The sequence below is a fragment of the Ursus americanus genome, chromosome 11, assembly GCF_024610735.1.
Source record: "Ursus americanus isolate L20-20 chromosome 11, mUrsAme1.1.p, whole genome shotgun sequence".
Lineage (NCBI taxonomy): Eukaryota > Metazoa > Chordata > Mammalia > Carnivora > Ursidae > Ursus > Ursus americanus.
Genome location: NC_142137.1, coordinates 46,686,650 through 46,711,354, shown reverse-complemented (window position 1 = coordinate 46,711,354; position 24,705 = coordinate 46,686,650). Strand labels below are relative to the sequence as shown.

General features: G+C 39.9%; 1 protein-coding gene across 13 annotated transcripts in view; it reads right to left on the bottom strand.

Annotated features, from left to right (window-relative positions):
• EYA4 (EYA transcriptional coactivator and phosphatase 4) overlaps window positions 1–24,705 on the bottom strand; it is a 298,317-nt gene that overhangs the window by 69,583 nt on the left and 204,029 nt on the right. Inside the window, exon 1 of one of the 13 annotated variants that reach the window (XM_045805521.2) lies at window positions 1,484–1,605. The exons of the other annotated variants lie outside the window; for them this stretch is intronic. The gene's annotated coding sequence lies outside the window, so the exon portion shown is untranslated. Of the gene's footprint in view, window positions 1–1,483; window positions 1,606–24,705 lie in introns of those variants that run through there. 13 annotated transcript variants of the gene reach the window in all.

Here is a 24,705-nt window from a genome sequence, read left to right as displayed (position 1 = left end):
CATAGGATTTTGAACTAACCCGTACAGAGTATAGTACCTGGTCATAATTAATTAAATCAGAAAGCAATGATAGTAAAATACATGAAATAATCATTAATACTTGAAAATTACACACCACAATTCTAAGTAACCCATGAGTCAAAGAAGAAATCACCAATGAATTTAGAAAATACTTAGGACAAAATACTAATGAAAACACATCACATCACCCCACATGTAGTCAACTTATCTTTGACAAAGTAGCAAAGACAATACAGTTGAGCAAAGGCAGTTTCTCTACCAACTGGTGCTGGAAAAACTAGACATCCACAAACACACAAAAATTAAGTCCAGACACAGAGCCTATATCCTTCACAAAAACTAATTCAAAATTGATCATAGACCAATATGTAAAAATGCATAACTATAAAACTCTTAGAAGATAACATAAGAGAAGGCCTAGACGACTTTAGACATGACTTTCAGTTTTGAATATAACACCAAAGACAGAATCCATGAAAAATAAATACTGGTAAGCTGGACTTCATTAAAATTAAAAAACTTCTCTTCAAAAGTCAATGTCATGAAAATTAAAAGAAAACCACAGGCTGGAAGAAAATATCTGCAAGAGACACATCTGATAAAAGACTGCTATCCAAAATATATAAAGAACTCTTAAAACTCAACAGTAAGAGAAAAATGACCTCCTTAAAAAAGGACCAAAAACTTCAACAGACACCTCACCAAAGAAGATATATAGATGGCAAATAAGCATTTAAAAGGACAGTCCACATCACATGTTATCAAGGAAATACAAGTTAAAATAATAAGATAACACTTTACTATTTACTAGAATGGCCAAAATCTGGAACACTGACAACTAAATTCTGGCAAGGATATGGAGCAATAGGAACTCCCATATGTTGCTGGTGGGGATGTAAAATGGCACATCCACTTTGGAAGACAGTATTGCAGTTACTTATAAAACTAAACATACTCTTACCATTCGATCTAGCAGTCACACTCCTTGATATTTACATCAAGGGTCTGAAAATATATGTCCACACAAAAACCTGTACACAGATGTTTATAGCACCTTCATTCATAATTGCCAAAACTTGGAAGCAACCAGGACGTTTTTCACTAAGGTGAATGGATAAATTCTAATATATAGAGTCAATGGGCCATTATTCAGTGGTAAAAGGAAATGAGATTTCCATCCATGAAAAGACATGAAGGAATCTTCACTGCATATTACTAAGTGAACAGCCAATCTGAAAAGCCATACATAGTGTATGATTCCACTTATATGATATTCTAGAAAAGTAAAACTATCTTACTGGGGTAGAAATGAGGGAAGGATAAACAGGAGTACAGAAAATTTTTAGGACGGCGAACATATTCTGTATGACATTGTAATGAAAGATACATGTCATTATACATTGTCTAAACTCATTGCATATACAATACCAACAGTTAGCCCTAAAGTAAACTATGGACTTACAGATATTATGATGAGTCACTGCAGGTTCATCTTTGGTAATAAATGCACCATTCTGGTGAGTAATAACAATGGAAGAGGCTATACATGTATTGGAACAGAGGGTATATGGGAAATTTCTGTAGCTTCCTCTCAGCTGTGTTATGAACTTTAACTGATCAAGAAATGAAGTCCTTAAAACAAACAAACAAAAATACTTCAAATCAGTATTTGTGATCTGCAAATAAAGCAGTGGCTAATGAGAAATTTATTTCTTTAAAAGATTACACTAGAAAAGGAGTAGAGCTTAAAGACTGTGATCTAAATTTCTACTCTAATAAACTAAAGAAAAGTAAATAAGCCCAAAGTAAATAAAAGGAAGGAAACAATAAAGAGCATAAATCACTGAAAGAGAAAAATATGTGAGTAATAAAGACAATTTACAAATCCAGAGGACGATCATTAGAGATAACAAAAATATTTAAAAAGATAATAAGGAAATACTATGAACAACCTGATGCCAAAGCATTCACTAATTTAGATTAAATCAGCAAAATTCTTAAAAGACACAACCTATAAAACCAATCCAATAAAAAATAGGAAATCCAAATAGTCCTATATCAATTACAGAAATTGAATTCATAATTAAACACCCCCCCAAAAAAAACCCCACAAAAAACAAACCCAAAAAACCAATTCCAGGATGATAGAGTTTTCTTAGTGAAGTCTAATAAATAAGGAAAAATAACAGTCTTTTATAAATTCTTTCAAAAAAATAGGAGGGAACACACTTCCCTCCCTCATATGAGAAAAGGATTACTCTCATCTAAAACCTGACGAAGACAATTTTTAAAAAATTGTGGATCTATATTTCTCATGAACATAGATGAAAAAAAATAACAAAATATTACCAAGTGAAATGCAACAATAAAATAGCTACTATATCATGACTAAGTGTGCTTTATCCCAAGAATGCAAAGTTTATTTAACATCTGAAAATCAAACAATGCAATTCAATATATTAACAAAATATTTTTTCAATGAGTACAAAAAAAGCATTTAACAATATTCACCATCCACTCATGATGGAAACTCTCAGCAGCCTAGAAAAGAAATATTTCCCTCATGTCTGATAAAGATCATTCTTGAAAAATCTATAGCTTAAATCATATTTAATAATGAAATATTAAATTATTTCTCCCTAAGCTCAGAACTAAGGGAAGGATATCTGTTTTTCCCATTTTAACATATTTTACTGGTAATCTTAGCCAGTACAAGAGGACAAAAATAAATAAATAAAAGGGATAAAGTTTAGAAAAAAAATTGTTTGTTCACAGATAACATAATTAGTTATGTAGAAAAAACTGAGAAATCCACAAAAACAAAACAACAAAAAATACTAGGATGAATGAGTGAATGTACTAAGTTATAGGTACAAGGGCCTTGCTACTACTAAATCAAAACATGAACCAAAAATATTTGAAACTTCAGTCAATACTGCTCTAGTTCAAATACTGAAATATCAAAATGATGGTTGTTCAGGAATTGGAAGTTCCCCTCCTGCTCAACTCTTAAGAGGAATCTGAATGTTCAAACCCTCACCTTAACTGCCAGTCAGAGCCAAGGACTTAGGCTTTTCAGGAAATAAACACGACAAAACAAACAGTATGCTTCAGGCTCTACTGAGCTTTTGTATGTTCAGAATACCATAAATGTTTTGAATACCATAATATTTGAGTCCTAACAAGAAGCAGGAAAATGTGAACTCTGCTAAAGAGAAAACACAGTAAACACAAGGAGACCTGTATGTGACCCAGGTTTTAGAATTATCAGACAAGGAATTTAAAAATTATTGTTAATATATGAAATAATTTACAGGAAAAGATACATACCCACACACAAGATGTGTGCGTGTGTGTGTATGTCACATATATACATATATATATATATATATATACACACACACACACACACGTGTCATGTATATTTAGATACTCACATATAATACATTTATGTATATATAATACAGATGTATATATGTACATATGGTTATACATACATATCATACATACATATGTATATATACATATATATCTATGTACTGCATATAGAAAAACAGAAACTCTAAAAAAATGAAAATTCTAGAACAAAAATTACAATATATTAAATAAAAATATTCTCTGGATCGATTTAACAGCAGATTAGACACTGCAAAAGAATCAGTAAATCTGAAGCTGGGCCATTAGAAAGTACCCAAACTGGAACAGCAAGACAAAAACGGGGGGCAGAGGGATTAACTGAGTATAAGTAACTAGTGTAGTATTATCAGGAAGCAAGAGAGTGAGACAGAATAATACTGAAATAAGTAATGGCCAAAATTTTTCCAAATGTGATGAAACACCAACCCATAGACCCTTGAAATACAGTAAACAACCTATGAGAAAAGGGAAAAGAAAACCAAACCATAGGCACACTGTAGCCAAATTCTGAAAATAGCATAAGTAGAAAGCTTTAGAGCAACCAGAATAAAAAAGAGGGAAATAGTAGTATTCCCCAAAAAACTATTATCTGTAGCACACTCCTGGTAATAAGCTTAATTACAGTAAGCAATGAATGTTCATGACTTTATTATCTCCTAGTGGACCCACCCAATATATTTTTAATGTAATTGATCAAAAACATTAATGATTGCTTATATGCAAAGCACTGTCACAGTTGTTAGGATTGCTGAGTGAAGAAAATATGGCCCTACCCTCCAGGAGATCCAAATGAGAAGGCAGATATTGTGCAAAGAAAATTCAAGTACATTAAACGCTCACTGAATGAAACAAACAGAAATCAGCATGAACTCAGAGTATGGCAAATTTTCTCAGACACTATTAGCTGGGTTTTGATGATTTCAAAGGGATTCTGGGGGAAGCATTTGGTCAGAGGTACTACTGAAGGTGCAAGGTAGGACAGGCGCTCGGCCAATTTAGACCACATGCAAGATGAAGAAACAAGGAAAATAAGTCAGTAATGAAAGGATGGAGCGTACACTGAAGAGACGAGTAAAACTCAGTTGCCCCTGCAAAACAAAACAAAAATAGCCTTGGTCTTTTACATTCCAGTTTCCAGGAAACCAAAATGCAATGATCTGAATCTTTATAGTAAGTCCCCTTTGCTTGAATTCACTTTACTGGGTTGATATTTCTTAAAATTAAAAAGCCTTTTGAGAATAGACGTGCATTATTACCACAAACTATTTAGCAAGAATATTCCTGTACTTCCTTCTGCATATTCTGTAATTAATTTAATTCTGAAACTTCAGATACTTTTTAAGTCTACTTAACACAAATTAGAATATACAAAATATAAAATTTATCATAGACTTCGACAGCAGAAAATGATTAATGGTACCAGTTTTTACTGAGTACATACAGTGTGACACATTCTATGCCGGTACTTCATATATTTTCCCTCCTTTAATCTTTATAGTAACACACTGATAAACATATTACTTCCCGTATTTTATAGGTGAAGCAATCAAGGCTCACGGAGGATACACAGCATGCCCAAGACCGTGTGGGTAGAAAGGAGCAGCACCAGAATTTGAACTCATGTCTATCTGATGGCAGAACCCAGGTTCTTTCAATCACACATTGTATGTTTTCCATTTTAAAGTGACTTTAATTCTGTCACACTGTGAAACCACAATCAGGAATGCAGACTCCTGCAACAAAACACTTTGAACAGTTTTCAAAAATTACTAAAGTGAATATAAGCATCTACTCTGCCGAATCTATACCAGTTATTACCATATTTAAAGGTGACCCTCTTTTCCACCCGAGATGCCTGTTTCAACCCCTTTTTAGTGGTCCTTGTGTCATAAGGCCCTGTGAATACCAGCATCAGTCTGGACAATATAAAAAATGGACTTATCCATAAACACAAAAACTCACTTAAAAAATAAAGAATTGCAGGTCACCTGCAACTAGTTTCTTGGTTCTTTTCTGAAATTCCTCTGTAGCAGAGAAGGAATTTACTCCTAACAGACTGAAAAATCCTCTTGAAACCCAAGGAAGAGAAACTCTATATCTGCGTATTTCAGAGTCTACTCTAACTCAGAAACCATAATTCCTTCTGCACAGATGCTGGTAATGGGTCACAGCCTTTGCAAGTACAGGCTGAGATTCCATCAATCCTTCATGACCCAAGAAATGCAAAAGCATCCAATACTTTCGAGGACAGTCACTCTCATACCAGCTTCTTCTCTTTGCAGAAAGTGGACAGTATGTACGTATAGTTCTATGTCTCACGCTGTCAGCGTCAATCTTCATTTTAGCCACCAGAAGAAGTTTAAGTTTTTAGGCTTTGCTTTGCTTATAACTTCTTTCTCTAACATAAGTCTAAATTCCCCTTAGCTGCAAAGTAGGAATAACAACATTAGTCTCCACTTCAATAATGAGAGTCTCAGCTCCATTAGGGCGGGGATTATTTTCTATCTCATTCACTGTTTTTATTCACTACACTTAGAATTGTGCAGGCTACTTGGTGAGTGCTAATGAATGAACAATAAAACAGGAATAGGAAAAATGTAGATGAAGTCATCTGAGGTCCTGGAGTCAAATGCAGTCTACTTCAGAAAACATTGCTTGAACATCTACTATGTTCTAGAGACAGTTCTAGGAATACATAAACTATCTTCAGAGAGCTTGCTGGCTAGTGGAGAGCAAGAGAACAGGTGGAGAGAAACAGGGATCAGTTCTCTGATGGGAATGTGTGGAAGTGTTCATATCTGTATGTGCAGTGTTAGGTCTCCCAAACGAGTAAGAGGTTGTGCGTGTGTGTTTGTACAGACCCATGTGTTGGGGGTGAGGAGAAAGATGCTCTGCCTGCATACAGAAAACCACTGTGGAAGAAAAAAGAAAATAAAGCGACTTGGTCAACTTAGATCAGATGAAAGTCATGGCACGTCACTACTGAGTACCAGTTCCCACTCTCTGGAAAAAGCCCATCAGGTAACAATGCCAGGCCATCTTAAACCAACACATTTCAGTTTAGAATCCAAGAATCCATAGCTGCAAATCTAAGCCAGTTTCTCCTCTGGCAGTGGGCTGGGAGGTGTGGAACCTCTCCAGTGGACGCAGATCCATGATGTCACTGAGCAGGTGAACAGCAGTCTTGGAAGGAGGCCCTCGTTAACCCATTTTACCAGACATGGTCAGAACTGGGTTCCACCACAGAGAAGAGGACATGGAGGAGGAAGGAGACCCTAGCAACAAATATCAAGAAAATGGGCCACGCATAATGGGAGCTGTTCTTGCAATTTGCCAGTGACCTCATGCCTGTCCCTGGGGCCAGCATGAATGCTTGCAGTACAAGTGACCTGTCTGCCAGGGTGACCTCAGGCCCTGGAGTAACAGCAAATAAAGCCATGAACACACTGTTCTCTGGACACTTCTACAGTCTTTCCTTTCCAGGGCTTGCAGATCTACACTTGAGACCTGCAACTCTGGCCTTTTCCTCACTATGATCCTAACAAATTATCCAGATAAAACATGGTTTCCCCACTAAAGAAATGTGAGTAAATATTTGTAAAAAAACAGAAGCTCTAAATTCAAAGCCCCCTCCCTACTTAATCTGTAAACAAAGAAAAAAAAAATCAAATGAATTTCCCAAGCATTATTTGAATGGTACAGGACTCAAGTTTCTGTTAGGTCAGTTACAAACCATGGTTAATGAGGCAGGAAATTATTTCCCTCCAGTAAGCAGTAAAGCTGAAGGCCACAATCAAAACAGCTAATGCCATCAATTATACCCAGAAACACATCGACTCTTTTTCTGAGAAAAACTCAACCAGTAAGGACCAAACTGAATGAATGAATGCACAAAATAAAGATGACCTCCCTTCCCCAAAAAGATCATCCCCTACTAAAATGTTGGAATTTCAGGGTCCAAAGGACATTCGATGACCTCAAATGCAAAAATACCATGTTATGTTCGAGGCTGCGAATGCAGTGTTAAGAGCCTACACGGTAGACTCAGACTTGGGTTTTAAACCCTCTCTCCCGTTTACCAGTCACTGGAACTTAGGCTCAAAAATGAAGATAATAATATCCACTGGAGGGCTACGGTGTGAACTAAATAAGATCAGAAGCACACACACAGAGGCGCGTGCACGTGAGCGCACACTGCACAGAATTTGCAATACGGATCTTAGTAAATGTTAGCTATTACTACAATCACTTCCACAACACCATCAATATATTCCTCATTTGTCTGCTTGAAAACTTGTGTTGACAACAAAATTGTTTTCTTAAGAGGCAGCCCATTTCATTTTCAGATCACTCTTACTATTAGAAAGTTTCCCATACACGGTGTCCATGGAATTTTGGTCTTAGAAGAAGGTGAACCCACTGACATGGGTCAAGTCTAAACCTACTTTCCCATAACTGCCGTTTGAACTCCAAAGAGGGCTGCCCTGACCCCGGGCCTTTGTAGACACAAAATACCGCAGAGGCGTTACCACTCTCACCGCGGACCCATCAGCATAGCCTGAAGAGTACATCAGCTTTGCTCCCAGACACTTCAAAGCACGAATACATGCTGAAACCTAACTAACGAAACCCTTAAGCCTTTGTCCCATGTTAGGATTTACAGTCCTGTTTTCTCTCAGTCACTACACATGCAGTTGGCATTTGGAACCCAAGTAAACAGCTTTTCATGTGTTCCTCCTAAAGGCCATCTTGTTGGAGCAAGTCCATTGTTTCAGCTCGTCCCGTTACATTCTGATTCTGCTGCTCAACCTACCTCTCCCCTGTGCTCTGACACCAATAAACTTTCTTAGCATGCCTTCGATACCAGATCACGGTAAAAATGTTGAAAGGGCCAATGTCAAGGAGATCTTGAAGAGGACCCTAGAGGTGTAGCTCCAGATTTATACCAGCTCCTCAGGAGTAAGTATTGAGCTACTAGTAGTACTCACGTTTAGTCTGTATTCTTCTATCATTCCCCCACCCTCATAAATATATCAAGAGCCTCTGACACGCCCCTTGTTGAATGCCATCTGTACTTTGTATGACACGTGCCTTTGTTCCTCTTTTCTGGTACCTGCTGTCACAAAAGACTGAGGTTATTGTGTCTGCCTTCTGCTTAGAGAACTTAGACTAGATTCTCCTGACCACAACCCTCTTTCTAATTATTTACATTTAATTATCTGAGAATATAACTACAGAATCAACAATTCCCACAAGAATGTTGCTGTCTGTAGTTTATGTCATATAAAGAAACAATGAAAAAACGATTTCTCATAAGCAATACGGTGATAAAATACCCATAAGGTATGCACTGTATTAGATAAAAATATGGATTGGGAATCAGAAACATGAATATAAGTCTCTGATCTACTACCTAGAAAAAGTTAATGGGTGTATGTGTAGATGGTTTTCTAAATATCTTCTCAGGTTTACAGGACTCTCTAAATAACACTGAGAGTCTTCCATACGCGGGCATTCTGGACTCCCTTCCTTTGTACGCCAAGACATTCTGTATCTTTATGAGGTTACTCAACCCATTCACTTTGAACGCAAGGAAGTTAGCACCTGCCGCGAGGGATCAGAATGTGAAATATGATGAGGGAGCCCTGTGATAAGTGCCTGACCTTAGCAAACAAAAATAAAACCCCAAAGAAAAAGAAGAAAATGCAGCAATACATCAACCAGAATACTGTGTGGCTCCAAACAGAAGCAGTTCACGTTCCACTGCATAGTAAACAGTAGTGGGGTGTGTGATTCAAGGAATGGGAATGTCAGGAGACGTCAGGGAACTCCCTCTCTGCCCCATCCTTATGACACTATAACATGATAGTCTCCATTAGGAGGAAAAAAAAAAGTCAACCAGCCATCTTAGTGATAGGGACCTGGGGCCCATTTCTCATCTGACATAATACTTCACGGAGCAGGTCCAAAAACAATGCAGGGCCCTTGAAATCAGCAGGAGCTCAGCACTCCGATCCATGCCAAAGAGCAAGATGAGAAATGGGGCTGGTATAAATATTCACTGGGAAGTTACAGCCAACCTCCTTGCACCGTGTGTTCAGTGCAACTCAAAACTGCTCCACCTGGTCCCTTCTGGCTCCCTCATGTCTACCAGCGGCTGGCAGCTGGAGAGCAGGCTGAGCCTTGGGATCTTTTAATTCGTAAAGCACCAGAGGGGCAGGCAGGGGGGATGACAATGCATATGCTAGGTTTCCATTACAGGGCTGCCTTTTTCCCAGGTGGAAGGCAACGCTGACACCAGGGAATTCCATGTCTCATCTACGAAGGTCCCTCAGGAAATGTTTGGTCCTTTGCAAATGCTGGGGGTGTGGAATAATGCTCTTGACAAAAATCCTGGCAAAATATATCAAGCGTGTTGAATATTTTGTTGGGCTCACGTGCCATCTTTCCTTTTTTTCATTTTCCAAAGCAAAATCATTCTGTGACCTCTGCCTGGAAAAAAAAAAAAAAAAGTAGATGGCTGCCTCAAAGTTCGGAAATAAGTTGCTGTTTAGCCTATAAAACGTAGGATGAGAGAGGCTTTAAGATCACTATCCCATGAATCTCACTGCCAAAAAGGTTTTTAAATATTGCATAAACTTAGATGTGTTCCAACCATTCACATTTAAGGGGAGCACAGAATATTCTAAATATAAAGCACTTGCCCAGTTCCTAAAAGCTTGACAAAAGTACACTACGATGTAATTATTTCTTTACAATAAAAATGTCATAAGAGCACTAATTTCTAGGGCACTCACCTCAGTAATCTGTTATAATCTGTCAGTGATGGGGGAGGGTGTGCCTCGTATTCCACCTGCTATGAAGCAAGGTTTACCAAATACCAACAAATACACGATGAAGGGTTAACTAGGGTCCATTTGGTTTTTTCTATATGAGTACCCACTGCGCTCATAATTACAATTTGACCTTGCCTATTTATTAGAGTAGATCTGTCAGTTCTATTACTTAGATAAATTTCTGAGGTAGGTCCCTTTATTGTGTATTAAAAAGAAAAAAAGTGACATTTGTTTTTAACTCTCTCAATTTCACACTTGCCCCAGAACAGCCTGGCTTCCCCACAGCAGATAGACAGAGCTTTGCAATAACCACCTCAAACTTTTCAAAACCTTCTAATGCCACCCCATCCTTCCTTTTTTTAAAGAAGACATTTAAAATTTATTTATTTGAGAGAGAGAGCAGGGGGAGGGGCAGAAGGAGAAGGAGAGAGAGACAGAATCTCAGGCAGACTCCCTGCTGAGTGTGCAGGGGCTCGATCTTACAACCCCAAGAGCAGGACCGGAGCCAAAATCAAGAATCAGACGAGCAACAGACGAGCCACCCAGGTGTCCCACCCACCTCATCCTCCTTAAAGTGTTCCCAAATTCCTCACCGGGCCCTAAGGCCTCCTTCCTCACATGATGCTCCAATTCCCCATTTTTCTGGCCTTGGCTCCCAGTGATTGCCCTCACTCGTGAAGCTCCTTCAGCCCACTCTATCCCATCTACCGGATCCTGCCCGCTGGTCTTCAAACATGCCCAACAGGCTCACAGAGCAGGGCACTTGGTACTTCCTTTACCTGGAACACAGTTCCCCCAGCCATCCTCCTTGTCCTGTTTCTCCACTCAAACATCTCCTCTTCAGAGAGCCTTTCCCGTCCTCCTTATAAAACAGCAGCACCACCCCCACCCAATAATTGCCTACTATCCTAATACATTGCTTTATTCTTCTTCAAGGCAATTACCTCCCCTGACACAGTATATATTAATTTATCTGCTTTTTATTTAAAGATTTTATCTACTTATTTGAGAGAGAGACAGAGAGAGAGAAAGAGAGAGAACACGAGCAGGGAGGGTGAGGGGCAGAAGGAGAAGGAGACTCCCCGGTGAGCAGGGAGCCCAACTTGGGGCTCAATCCCAGGACTCCGGGATCATAACCTGAGCCAAAGGCAGATGCTTAACCGACTGAGCCCCCCAGACGCCCCTATGTCTTAACTGTCTGTCCATTTAGAATGTACGCTCCAGGAGAGCACAGAGTTTTTGTTCACTGCTGTTATCGACAGCACTAGAACTGTGCAGGGTACACAGGGATGGTTCCGTTAATAGTTGCTGAGTATGTGACTAAATTACCCACTAATTTCATCTGACTAACCTAGTTAATCCTAGTTACTTAGGTTTTATTACATTGCTCATTATTACTAGTTTTCTGTGGCACAGTTTTATTGTTTTTTTAGAATCACGTATCTAATGATTTAAAAAATAAGGTTCAAGGATAGAGAATTTTAGAGTCTGACAGAATCCCCATGTTTTTTATCCTTAAATTTGAAGTATAGATAACTAATAATTACTTAATGGGTGCCTAGCATGCAAGAGGCATTATTTTCTATAATTTTAATAAAAACATAGTTTTGCCTGAAATTAAACATTTTCTTGCATTTTTTGCACAATACAAATTTTAGCTTAAGACTAAGTGTCTTGTTAGTTCAGCCTGCTCTAACAAAATACTAAAGACTGGGCAGCTTATAAACAACAGAAATTTATTGCTCACAGTTCTGCAGACTGGGAAGTCCAAGAGCAAGATGCCAGCAGGGTTGAGTTCCCCGGTGAGGACTCTCTCCTTGGCTCCGAGCTCGCGCTTTTCCACTGTGCCCTTTCATGGTAGAAGGGTTAGGGATCTCTCCGGAGCCTCTTTTATAAGGACACTAACCCCATTCATAAGGGCTCTACCCTCATGACTTAAGCACCTTGCAAAGGCACCACCTCCTAATACTATCATCTTTGGTGTGAGGATTTCAATATGTGAATTTTAGGGCGACACCGACATTCAGACCACAGCACCAAGCGCTGAGGTAAAGAGTAAAAATATTCCATTTTCAGGCTCCAAGTAAAAGTTTTGAAGCCTCAGTGCAGTAGAACGTTTACAATCTCTCCTGAACATAAGCATTTCCCTAAAATGGGAACGATAACACTCTTTTCTTTAAATCATTTCTGAAATTCACCAACTCTGTGGGATTAAAAAAACAAAACAAACAGCTTTGTTTTTCTCTCTCTGAAGTGATGAGAACTTGAGGACTCGACAAGCTGACAAAGTTCACTAAAAGAGCCTGCATCAGAACCTGGTTAGGAGCCACGACTTGGCTTCGACACATTTAATGGATGATTGCAAAAACAAAAAACAAAAAACAAAACAAAACATTCTTGCTACCGTTTTTCCCCTCTGGCTGCTTTATTATCATTACTCTTCCTTTCCAAACCCAGAGTCTTCAAACTGGCGTCGGTGCTTCCTATCCCCTCCTCACCTCAGTTACCCTCTCTCCCCTTCAACCAGTATCCAGAGTCTACTGGGTCATTAGCATGACCTCCTAATTACTAATCCAATGGGATTTTTGTGGGTTTTTTTTCATCAACTCTCACTTTGACCCTCTTTGGCATTTCACAACGTTAATGACTTCTCCTCAAACGTTCTTCCTCTTAGACTTCCTTCCTACTTGCAGAGTGGTCCTGTTGCCTGGGTATGGGTTCTCCATTTGCCATTTCCTCTTACCTAAAAAAAAAAAAAAATCTCCACTTTTGTTCCCGTATCCATTTCTCACCAACGAAGTGCATAGCCTTGGGGAAAGCTAAATCCATGCTCAGCTCCAGGAGATGGCAGTCTAATTCTTCTCCCCAGTTGACTCTTTCAGGAATCCTAAGTCAGGTAACCGTATTTGTGCTGTCAAGTGTTCAAAAGGAGCCAAAGTAAAAGCCAATGAATCACTGAAGTAGTCAACTAGCACTCACGAAAAAAGACAGTTTGCAAACCGGGAGTGCCCACACCAAAAAATGAAGTGAGGCTGAGGTGGAGGCGTGTATCGTTACACAGCAGCTTATCGAGTGAGAAAGCAGTGACGGTGTGTTCTTCACAGTGATTGGTTACGATAAGAGAATTCTCTTAAGTGATAGGGAATTGATCAGTGGTTACCTCGTTTCAACCTTGGGCAACAGTTCAAGTGTTGCTTATGATTTCCAGAGGCATAAACAAGAAATGACCCAGGTCAAGTTGGCCTTGCAAAATAAGCCAAATTAAACTCTGTTGTATGAATAAACTGGTTTTGTCTGTTCAGGGAATTTTCAAGACTGGTGTCCGTTTGTTTTTGATTTTACCAGTGCCAAGGGGACACAAGGAGTACTTTGGCTGGAGACTTGGGGTAAGCTCCTCTTCACTCTTCTGGGAGAACTTCTAGATGCAAACTGCTTCTTCAGCTGGATGTGAATGAGGGAGCACATAGCCCTGATTTCCACAACCCGTCATTCTATCGCCAGAGGAGCAACAGACTTAAGGCAAATCCAAGACTGGATGGCGGAGCGAAAGCAGACAAAGGAAACTGGTTTCTTGATGAAATTATTGTGCTCCTGGATCAACCACGCCCAAGGCCGTTCTACCTTTGGAATTCTAGTTATGTGATCCAATAAATTACCTTATTGTTTCAAGCTAGGTGAGTCAGCTTCTCTATTACCTGTACTTGAAACCATTTTCACTGATACAACTACCCTTTCCTGGTTTCTTGACGTCATGTCTGGCCATTAGTTTTCAGCCTTCTTTGCGGGTCATTCTTGCGTCCTCTTAACCTTTTGATGTCCATAATCTTATAGCCTCAGCCCACATCTCGTCTCCCTCAGGTAAACCCCCTTCTGGGAATTTCCACATGTATCTGTGTCTTCGACAACTACTTTTGGTTGTTGCTGATCAATTCAAAAGCCATCCCTCCTCAGTCCACATATCCCTTCTAAGCATCAGATCTTATTTATGATTCTATACTGTCATCTCCACAGGGATTTACACAGACTCTCCTAATAGAATATGTCCACACCTCAACTCATCATTTCCTTTATACCTACTTAATAAACTCTTGCCTCGAACTATACTATTGTTTGAGGTCCCTCAAATCAGAACCCTAGGTGATATACTCAAGCCTTCGGTCTTTATAGAGTTCACCAAATACCGTCAGTGCTTCTGTCTAAATAGATACCAAGACATTTACTCCTTTTTATCCTAATTACTACTTAAATTAGGTTTTCATAATTCTTCATCTAAACTTTATCTATAGGCCATACTTATCACACAGAATCTTAGCAGTTCACTCATTCTTCGGTGCATACCAAGCAGTAGGTGCTCTATGACCATTCCTTCACTGATGAATGCTGCCCGGTTTTTCTGGGTAGTTTTTTATTCTCCATATCATCCTCCAGACAATCATCGAATTATTTTTCTCAAATACAAAATACAACTATGTCACTTCCCTTCTTAAATACCCTTCCCACAGGCAAAAACAAAACAAAACAAAAATCTCCAGTGGCTTAAGTTCAAATATTTAATAAATGTCTACTATATGTCAGATTTTGGGCTAAGTACTTTGAAAGAGTGAGTTATGCTTTTCTTATTTTAAAAATCATATATAATTTAGGAAAGATCTGGTAAATGACCTTAGCTATGGCAAAATATAGGTATCCTCATACTACTCTGAATCCAAGGACTGGCATCTATTTTTACTCTGATAGACTATTTGCAAACCATTTTTATGCTCCATCTATCTAGAGCTGAACTAGAATTATCCTGAGTTAATTTCAACTCATATTGATGCAGAAAAATTCCAGAAAAATATGACTGACTAATTGACACTGTCATATATAGAAATTAGTACTTTTCAGAAGCTGCTCTAAAGTTCAGAGTTTAAATACTACATTTTATATAAATGAATATGATGATTTGCTAGTTTTGTGATTCCGCTTAAGAAATTAGTTCTAAAGTATCACATTTTTTAAAATTCAGAAATCACTCAAAGTTGTCCATATTTTCTTCAAAGGTTTTTTTTTTTTTTGAAGGAAGATTTAAATTCCACCATGTAGTACACAATTTCATCCCTTTATTTATTTATTTGACAAATATTTGGGTGCCTCGGTCCTTGGTTTTCCTTTATGAACAAAACAGACACAAATTCCTGACTTTCGTGGAGCCCGCCTTCTGGAGTGGGGTAGGGGAGAAGAGTAAACATTCCCTTATACGGCAATTGTGATTCACTCTGAAATCTTTGCAATGGGTTATTTCACTCTCTACCATGCAGTTAGAGCCTCGGTGCTACAGAGCAGAAATACCTCGAGTCCATAGGAGATGTGGCTTGGGCACAATGGTACAACTTCAGTAAGACAGATTATTAGCAGAATTCAGATGGATGGAGGTATGGGGACAGGGTCTTCTGGCCAGAAGACAGAGTTGAGCCCTGGAACACAAGCTGGCCCAGGCAAGTGGGGAGAAGAGACTGACTAAAATGGAGACTTCATGTTGGAGAAGGAGAAAGGAGTTTGATTACTAGATTTGCTAAGGTTGCTGAAGGCCAGGCACAGGAATCTGACAAGACTGGGGCCATCACTGCAGGAGATGAGTCTGGCTCACATGCATTAGTGTGGTATAGACAAGAGGGAGAACTTAAACTGGCACAGGCTGGTTTAGAAGCTAATGCAACAATTCAGGCAGGAAGTTGAACAATTTTTGACTAAAGAGGTGATAACAGGATTGAATACAAGGTATGAGACATTAAGGATATTTGGCCTGGGAAATTACAACTTGATAATCAGACATGTAAATCCTACATTCATCTATTCATATGTATCGAGCACCACAGTGCGAGTTACTCACGTGGGTCTAGCACCCAACATATTTATTGAGCACCTACTAGACATCCGCCATTGTACCTGTAAGATTCAATGGTGGTGAAAACGCCATGGGCCTCCACACTCTGTGACGATGGTCACAGTCTAGGAAACGAGAGGGAGTGACAGCACAATGCAGGGCAGTGCTGTGGACATCCACAGTAGAGATGAGATGGGATTCACGTCCTGGGCTTGTGTGAATGCATACGCACATGCACACGGAGATAAAAGAAGGCGTCAAAACTGAGTTGAGGTTATTCTCCCCAGTCAAAGGTAGTGAGGGATTCCAGAACATGGGAGCACAGGCTGACTCAAAGGCATGGAGGTGGGAGATGGTATAGCGTGTTCGGGTACCTGCAGAGAGTAAAATATTTCTGCATCACAGTGGTCAGGGGGCAGGTGGCAAAAAGCACAGAGCTCCCTGAGCTCGAGGCTGAAGACTGACTTGCAGGCTGCAGGCAGAGAGGAGCAACTGGACAGCGGGAAGCAACAGGACAGCATGGACAAAATCACATGTTAGAGAGAGACGAGATGACCGTGTGGAGGCTGAATCTGGGACGGGAAAATGAGTCAGGGAGGCAAGCTGGGAGCCGGCTAGCGTGCTGAGATGGGAGCTGGGTAGACACTAAACTAAACAGCAGTACAAGGCGATGCACTGACGGCTATTTAAATGTCTGATTATCAAGTTGTGAACAAAAGAAGAAAACCTTAGTAGGAAGCTAAATTCCTCGAACCTGGAAACGAATCGGATGCGAAGAGAGGGACATTTCACAGGGGTAACGAAGGTTTTGAACTCAGTGTCTGGGAAAAGGATGGAACAAGACAGGAACAAAAGGAAGAGACCGTCTGCAATGAGGAAGGAGTGATGTGCGACTGTGACGGAAAGGGAAGACTTCCAAGTAGCAGGTCGGGGGCCCCGGCCCTTGGGTGAGAGAGGCAGGTGATGGATTTCAGTTCAGTTCAGTTACCCCATGAGCTTTAACTTCTGCAGTTTGCTTGCTTTATTTTCCCAATTAGCTTTTAGATTTGCCAAAAGATATCTACTCCTTTTACCACATAATTACTGAATACTATACATGCCAGACAGTTGTCCCAGGCTCTGATTAATAACAGGGATTATTTCATGTTTAATGTTTAGCTTACGAGAAAATAAATGGGCGCATATATATATATATATATATATATATGTTGAGTTTTATACATATATAAATAAATATGTAATATATATAAATAAATATATACAAAATTCTACAAAATATAAAATGGCCAATCAATTAAATAACTGGAAAGAACACAAATCTCCACTAGGAGGTGAGCGGACAGACAAGCTTTGGTACCAGCACCCAAGAGAACACTGCTCAGCAATGCGAAGGAATGACCTGACCCATGGACAGGTGCTCACGACACAGAGGAATCTGAAAACAACTATGAAAGGACGTCTGTGGTTGCGAGGAGATGGGAGGTGAGGGAGAAGGAGGATGGGAGAAAAAATAAATGAAGAAGCAGGAATAAATTTGGGGGGTGATGGATAACTTAATGATCTTGGCTATGGTGACGGGCTCACTGGCATGCACATATGTCAGAACATCAAACTGAACACTTTAAACGTGCACGTTAAATGTACCGCGATAAAGCCGCTTTTCAAAAATAAAATAATAGGTATATTTGTGTGGTGGGTTATGGATTAATTTTAATTTTCTTCTTTTTTTTTTTACATTTTAAACATGAATATAAAACCATATTACCTTTACAAGAAAATTCATTTTAAAAATTACAAAAAGTGCACTAGCCAGGTACTCAACTAATCCTGCTAATCAGGGAACTGCAACTTTAAACAACAGTGAAATAGTGTATCAAGCCCATCAGACTAGCAAAATTACAAAATCAGATGAGGTCAAATGTCAGCTAGAATGTGGTGAAGTGGATAAGTCTCATACTTCCGGTGGGAATATAAATTGGGACAGCTAATTTGGAATGAAATATTGCAATAGCTAGCAAAGTTGAAACTGTGTTCATACTAAGGACTACAGACCAGGTCTCGATTTTCCAGGCTTCTAATAATTGGTGGCACTGTAAAGTATGAACACACATTTGCTGTGTGTATCCTGTGTAAGTGTTGAGATTTCAGACTTCCACAGTTTAGTTCGTCCCTCCTAGATTTCTCTCTGTAGTCTCTCTCTCTCTCTCCTTCCTTTTTTTTGTTTTTAATGATTTTTTATTATATTATGTTAGTCACCATACAGTACATCCCCGGTTTCCGATGTAAGGCTCGATGATTCATTAGTTGTGTATAACACCCAGTGCACCATGCAATACATGCCCTCCTTACTACCCATCACCGGTCTATCCCATTCCCCCACCCCCCTCCCCTCTGAGGCCCTCAGTTTGTTTCTCAGAGTCCATAGTCTCTCATGTTTCATTCCCCCTTCTGATTACCCCCCCCCCCTTCTATATCCCTTTCTTCCCCTACCGATCATCCTAGTTCTTTTTTTTTTTAAAGATTTTATGTATTTATTTATTCGACAGAGATAGAGACAGCCAGCGAGAGAGGGAACACAAGCAGGGGGAGTGGGAGAGGAAGAAGCAGGCTCATACCAGAGGAGCCTGATGTGGGGCTCGATCCCAGATCGCCGGGATCACGCCCTGAGCCGAAGGCAGACGCTTAACCGCTGTGCCACCCAGGCGCCCCCTCTCTCTCCTTCCCCTTCCCCTGGTCATTCTTCTCCCTGCCAGCCTCAGAGCAAATCCTTCAGTCACTTCACCCACCGGAAATTCCTTGCCTCTTAACAGCGCCTTTCTCTCCCCCATCCCAAACCCCGCCCCCACCCCATGCTCTCTATGCCCCCACAAAAAAGGGCTGAGCAGGGATCAGAAGTACCACATGAAGAAGACACATCTGTCCTCTGAGATGCAGACAGTCCAACAGTGGACAAGGTGGGCAGGGAAAAGCCACGGCATCAAGTAAACCTAGCAGGAAGGTACTGAAGCCTTTATAGGGCCAGCCATGGCAGGAACCTCAATCCTATGGACATTCTGACTAGGGGTAACGAAACACCCAGAAAGCAGTAGAGCAAGAGGGGCAGTATTATAATTTTATAATTTGTAGCTATTTTTTTATGGAAATGTCTCAGATATTTAATAGTGTCACAAAATGTTTTTATTGAGGTGCGCGTTCTGATAATCTAAAAGTCTGTTAACAACAGCGGTATTACAGGATAAATGCTCATGGGCTTAGCTGTCATTTGCTCTGCTACAGCAAACACCATGCACGGAGTCCCCCAATTCCTCTTTTCTGTTTCGACTCCAGAAAAATGACCCCATAACATTGTTCACTTATAAGAGTAAACAATTAGAAACAACTTAAAATGTCCATCTATGGACATAGATTGCATAGATTATTTGGATCATATAAATACTACAGAATACTACACAATGTTTACAATAAATGAGCTAGAGCTACATGCATTAATATGGATAAAGAATATAAGCTTAGGGAAAAAATAAACCACAGAACTGTGCATATTATTTTATATTCACGTGGATTTTAAAAATTGACCAACACGTATTATATATTGTCTCTAAATTTACAAATATGTAGTGAGATACAATGCATTCATGATAATGATAGCTCCTAAATTCAGGACAGTCCTTTCTCAAGGACAGAGACCAGTTATCTCAGAGGAATACACAAGGATCTTCAGCACCATCCGTGTTTATTTTTAAGATCCAAAGTGAATGTAAACTGATGTTAAAATCTCATATACATAGGGGTGGGGACAAATGTTTACATGTGGATAAAAAATAGTTTTATTCCCTTTCACACCAAAAGGATTGGTACCAAAACGATTTCATATTTTCATCCCCACCAAAAAAAGTATAAAGACAAAAAAAGAGCTTGAAGACACAGGATACCTTTAAAATCCATTATAATGGAAACAGTGAACTGTTCAGTTGTAACAGAGGTATTCCAGCTGACCAGGTTTTTGAGTTCACACCCCATCTACGAATTTGTGAACACGAGGACAGTGTCCTGGTTAAACCGGTCATGTATGTGGTTCAGCTTTTGATAATGCGAACGTTCTTGCAGGAAAACATCTAAAGCTGAGCTGCTCTTGCTCGAATTTAACTTTAGGCAAAACAACAGATAAGCATGGTTGCAATCCTTTCCCATAAAGTAATGCCCAATTTCAGAAATCTCTCCATTTTGCATTTCCATTTCTCTGTGTCCCCTCAAAGCGAGGTAGAGCTTTGGGGACACCCAGAGAAATACTGCCTAAATACAGAGACACTAAAATGAAGAGCTTCTAGGCCACTCCTGAGAACCCATGCTAAATAAAACCTATTGTAACCAAATTTTAGGCATGTGGAAGAGATTCAAAACACTGTGGCTTGCCACAAGCTCAGTATATTAAACCTTATCCCAAATGAGATGTTACTTGATTTATTTAGACTCCTTGGCATGTTTGGATTAATGTGCTGGCAGTCTGAGCAGCTCTTCTTCCTGGGTTCTTTCAAGAATTCTTGGATAGAAGAGCTAAGCTAATTTGAATGACATTTATATGGGAATACGACTCCAGGTGCAATTATCATCAGCATGCGGTAGAAACAGTGGTGGATCTTTCTGCTGAGTGCATCTGCCCAGGGGAAAAAGCAGAGGCTCCCTCCAACCTGCCTCTTGCAGGGCTGTGCCGGATGGAGCCTTGTCTTCACTGCAGAGGAGATAAAGCCTACCAATGAGCCAAACGGAGGGTAGACGGAGGGAAGGGGTAATTTTTTTTCAGAGCATCTCCATCTCCTTTCTACGAGGAAACTTGACTTGGAGGGCAGGTTGCAGTAACAAGAAATAGGTGAGAAGAAAAGTGAGCCCGAGAACGGGCTGTATAGACCAGCCTGTTCTATATAAAGTGTGTAGCTACTTCTTAAACAACTGCAGGGCCTGCTCACTCTGCATCGAACGGAGTGTTAGAGTCAGAGAGATGGCGTCAGATTCCGCAGGCTCGTGCCATGACTAGCCTTAATCCGGGCCCTTTGCACACAGCTCAAAATGCGGTCATGCCCCAGGGTCAGCTTCCCAGCCTGTAGTCACCGCGTCACACCACCAGCTTGGCAGAGCTGATACAGAAGTGTTGAAGTTCTCAATGTCATCAAGGTCATCCCTCCGTCAAACATTGTTTCAATGAAAGGTCAACTCAGGCCCCCTACTTTTGGGGTTCTGTTTTAAAAGTCCAAGTGGCCTGGGAGGAAAATGGCATGTCTGGCAGGCTGGGACTCTAGTCCCGCGCCCCTCTTTCTCCAAGGAGTGCCATTCCTTTGACTCTTACACCTCCGTTTTCTCATGTATGGAACCAGGAAAACAGCCCTCGTCTTGCCTCACAAGGAAGATGGAATACAAACAATAGAGCGTGCTGGGGAAGATGCTTTTTAAAACCGTAAGTTGTACAAAGCTGGAGGTATCACAACTTCAGATTTCAAATTACATGATAAACCTGTAGTCATCAAGACAGTATGGTACTGGCACAAAAACGGACATATAAATCAACAGAACAGAATAGAAAGGCCAGAAACAAACCCATGATTTTATGGTCAGTTAATCTTTGACAAAAGAGGCAAGAATATGTAGTGAGCAAAAGGCAGTCTTTTCAACAAATGGTATTGGGAAAACAGGACAGGATACTCCAAAGAATGAAACTGGACCACTTTCTTATGAGCACACAAAAATACACTTAAAATGGATATAAGACCTAACTGTGAGACCTGACACCACAGAAATCCTAAAAGATAGAACAGGTAGTAATTTTTCTGATATTGGCCATATCAACCTCTTTCTAGATAGGTCTTCTGAGGCAAGGGAAATCAAAGCAAAAATAAACTACTGGAACTACATAAAAACAAAAAGCTTCTTCACAGCAAAGGAAACAATCAACAACTAAAAGACAACCTACTGAATGGGAGAAGATATTCACAAATGACATATCCAATAAAGGGTTAATATTCAAAATATATAAAGAACTGATACAACTCAACACTCAAGAAACAAATAATCCAATTAAAAACTGGGCAGAAGACATGAATAGACATTCCTCCAAAGAAGACATACAGGTGGCCAACAGACACATGAAAAGATGCCTAACGACACTCATCATCAGGGAAATGCAAATCAAAACTGCGATGAGACGCCTGCTCACACCTGTCAGGATGGCCGGAATCAAAAACACAAGAAACAAGTGTTGGAGAAGAGGTGGAGAAGCAGGAGCCCTCATGCACTGTTGGTGGGAATGCAAACTGGGGCAGCCACTCTGGCAAACAGTATGGAGTTTCCTCAAAAAATCAAAAATAGAACTAACTGGTGATCCAGAAATGGCACTACAAAAATACTAATTTGATATACACACACACACTGGAATATGACTTAGCCATAAAAACGAATGAAATCTTCCCATTTGCAACCAAAAACATGAGGCAGGCGAAAAGTATAATGCTAAGCAAAGTCAGTCAGTCAGTCAGAGAAAGACAAATACCATATGATTTCATATGAAATTTAAGAAACAAAACAATGAACAAAGATAAAAAGGGGGGGGGAGAGAAACCAAGAAATAGCTCTTAACTACAGAGAACAAACTGACAGTTACCAGAAGAGAGGTGGGTGGGGGGATGGGTGAAATAGGTGATGGGGTTAAAGAGTACTTACCATGATGAGCACTGAGTAATGTACAGAATTGCTGAATCACTATATTGTACACGTGAAACTAATATAACATTGTACATCAACTACACTGGAATTAAAATAAAAAACTTAATAAAATTTAAAAAAACTAAGTTGTAAGCCAATGCAAGATATTATTTGCAATAATAGCAAAAATAACAATCAGAAGAGAGACCTCTGATTTATAAAGTACCCCTTCTTCCTACAGTCTTTACCTAACACTGGGATGTTTATCAACATGCTGTCAGTTCTGCCCACTACAGACGCTGAATAACCGTTCGTGGGCTTAATTAATGAAAATGAATGATGCATGAAGTTACGGCTTTTCCCCAAAAGAATGTCTCTTAAATTATGAGAAATTCCTACATCCTAAGTTATGGGTTTTTTTGTTTTGTTTTGTTTTTTTTAGGGACTCTCCAGAGACTAGAACTACAGATCTTATTAGAACCTTCCTGTGCAGAGTCACTTGTCTAAATATATGCCCACAGCTGCTCCACTGTGGCAGCCCTCCTCAGACATGTGCTTCCCATGGTTATGTTGACACCATTTCCCCCACATATACACTAAACAGGACCCCAAGCAGGAGTAATAAAATGGAACATCTCTTCTGATTTTTCAGATATGAGACATTTCAGTCAGTCATTCATACTCTTTCTTCGGGGCACCTGTGTGGCTAGGTCGCTTAAGCGTCTGCCTTCAGCTCAGGCCATGATCCCGGGGTCCTGGGATTGAGGCCTGAATTGGGCTCCCTGCTCCGTGGGGGAGCCTGCTTCACTCTCCCCCTCTGCAGCTCCCCCTGCTTATGCTCTCTCACACACACACTCTCTCTCTGTCAATAAATAAATAAAATCTAAAAAAAAAATTAAAAAAAACAAATGCGTTTCTTTGATGCCCACTGTGTGCTGGGCACCATGAAAGACACTACACAGAAGATGAAAAAGCTGGGGTGTTTGTATTATATGAAGAGATCACACCCACTCAGACTGTCATGGCCGATATAGTGTTAGACTGTGTTGCACTACTTTTTAAATGCATGGAAATCCTTTGGGTTTGGGTAGTATGATGTTTTGGTTTGTTTGATTCTTCTCTTCCCATGGAGAAGAGTGCACATAGAGGAAACAGTATTTGTGGTGTATCTGCATGATTATTTTCATACAGGACAAAACCACCTCAATTCACTCACAAATACGTAACTGAAATCTACTTCATTTGAGGCACATTTAAGGGCTACTAAGTTTTATAAGCTATAATTTGTTTCCTATAAGAATTTATAGTTTAATTAGGAAGACACCCCGTAACAATCACACATGAGAAGATGATTCCAGGCAGGGTCTATCAAAAAGACCCAATGATGATGCACAGATGTGTCCTGAGGGGCTCTAAGACACCGGGCCACCGACATCTTGTGAAGGAAAGGGATATATCCCAAAGGATGAACTTTGATAAAACACAAATGATGTGCAAAGCAAGGATTAACTGTGTGCAAATCAAGTATTTCATTCTGATGTTAGGACCATCAACATTTGGATAAGCACATGTCCCATCACAGTGTAGACCTGGCTGACACACTGGTTCATGAGTTTATGGAAGTGGAAATCATGTTACTGGACATTTCTCCCTGACTCTATCCCTTCTCCATTATTTTCAAGGCTGTGCAAGGTCTGCTCTTATGGAAACCACATTAGGAATTAAAGAATTTGAGGAAATACAAAGGAATATTGAAATAGTATTGCACATACCCATGTTCTCATGAGTGGATATGATTAGACAGTGTGATAATGGCCCAGAGACAAGAAAGAGAAAGCAGAAAATTACTCTATTTACACATACCAACAAAAGGAG